Genomic DNA, 2,343 nt, shown 5'->3' with positions numbered 1-2,343 from the left:
GCTCAAAGGAGGATCTTCTCAGCACCAGCGGGAGAGGCTTGGCTGCTGCAGTTGGGAGTTAGTGTCTGTGTGCTTCACCTAATGAAGAGTCGGCGAAGAGAGGTGAGGAGCTTTCACACACTGTGGCTCTTCGCGTGGCTCTCTGGCAGGGGTTGAGCTCTCCAGCTGGTCAGGGTCTGGTGCTGAGCCACAGCTGTACTGAGCAGCAGGAGGGGCAGGCAGGCAGGCAGGCAGGCAGGCAAGGGGCCTCTGGGGACACGGTGGTAGTGGGCTGCAGCCTCTCTCTTTCTCCCTCTCTCCTCCTCTCCTCCACGATGAAGGGAGGGGCGAGATAACAGGGGCCAGAGTCACCAGACACCTCTGAAAAGCAAGAGGGGGAAGAGGGAGGGATGGGGGGGGGGGGGGGGGGGGGGGGGGGGGTGAAGGGTGTGTGTTGATGATGATGATGATGAAGAGATGGGATATGGGTGATGGAGATCTCATCTGCCTCCCCTCCCTCCCTCCCCCTCCCGGGGTGAGAGGTGTCCTTCCAGTAGCTCGAGGTTCAAGCAGAGCCAAGAAGTCAGGGCTCTTGGGGGGCCTGGATGCATGCAGCAGCGCTCTCGCACTAACACTGTAGCAACATCCTGCCGTACGGATGGGTAGATCTCTCTCTTCTTGGAGAATCGATTGTTTGGACGGTTTGGTGATTGTTGAGACTCAGGAGGTCAGAGATGAATTTAATGGCTGTAGCAAAGTGGGGAGGGGTCAGGAGGCTATCTGCAATGAGCTGTTTTTCAACAGCGTGGACTCCGAGCAGGATGAAAGGAAAGCAAATAACTCTCGAACTCTCGAGTTTGTTACTTTACATCACAGGAACATACAGTGTTGTTAGCCTCGCAAGGCTTGCACACAGTTTGCATTTCGCTCAGTGTGATAGGCAACGCACTTTGTTTATGTTTTTTGAAAAAGAGTCTCTAAATACGGTGTGGCAACACCTTTGCTGAATAAGTTCTGACGTAGCGAACATTGAACTCACGTTACTGATCAGCTGGTTCTGCTGTCTGCGTCTTCTTGAATATTTTTTCCGATAAGGTGACAATGCTTGTCTTCATCTACAGACTGCATGAAACGCGGCTAACATGAGAGAACCAATAAAAGTTGCCCAATTGAACAACTCTCGAAGACTTCTCTCCATTCTTCTACTGTAGGCCTACATGGGTTAGATGGCCAAGGCATTTCGTGTCCAGTTCTCTACTTCTACTTGTCTTCTACTCTGTTTACTGGCGGGCAGCCATGCGTAGCCTTTAGTGCCTTTTGACAAAACTACACTGTAAAGTGTAGTTCATTGACCCCAAACTAGGTGATGGGAACGCGCCTATTTCGCATTTCTTTTTTGCGACACTTCAAAAGATCGATTCAAATTTGCTTAACGGGTGAATGGAAACACGGCTAGTGAAATGGAAGTTTGAGTTGATGAGAAATTACCGACGCGGTTGCAGAGTCAAGGTTCAGTCAGTTTAAAATGTGTGTGAGGTAGAGAAGCACCAATATCAACACCTGAAGACCCTCGAGGGACCGCTAGAACCTGCCAATCGACAAATAAAGAGATTAATTCCGTGTTAACTGGTGACTCTCAGTCAAATGCGTCTTGGTTGCTCGTAACGGCAGCTGTTGAAAACACGAACAGAACGTGTAGGTGTGAAAGCCTTCGATCAATTTTAAATACATACTCATCTGTGTTTTATGATCTACACCAACCAGTACGCATTCGGCTAAGTCACTAATTAACACGATCACTCGTTAAACTGAAACACCTGTTGCACTGAAACAGTCGTGATCCTGACGGAATTCTGTGGAACTTGAGTCGGCTGCTGAATATCGATTCTGACTGAAGGTGCAACAACCAGACGCTTTGATGCCGTTGACAGTTTTATGTCAATGTTTTAAAGCTTGACGACCAGAAATGATGGATGTGGCAAAATACGACTTCCAGGAAGGAAGGGTTGTTAACTTTTGTGTTTTCTCATCTTTCAGTCCGGCCGCTGAGGGTACGAGTGAACGGGTGACGGGGAAGGCTTCAGAAATAAAATATCTGGATGAATCTCGCTTATTTAGAAACTAGTTTAATAAGAAAATAGGCTGGCTAATCCAAAGCACTTTGACATGAGTGCTGGTCTGGGCTGGCATGTCAGGATGACAAAATGTAAATTGGAACATTATTTCCTAACCACCTTCCACATCATAGGGTTATGTGAACTCTTACGTAAAGAGAAACCATGCGAGCAGGTCTACATCACTGACAGTGCCTCTAATCCTGTAACTACTAACATTATAGCTCGCTATATGTTCTTTACATGAGCA

The sequence above is a fragment of the Pholis gunnellus genome (assembly GCF_910591455.1).
Source record: "Pholis gunnellus genome assembly, chromosome: 8".
Lineage (NCBI taxonomy): Eukaryota > Metazoa > Chordata > Actinopteri > Perciformes > Pholidae > Pholis > Pholis gunnellus.
This window is presented reverse-complemented; position numbering follows the sequence as displayed.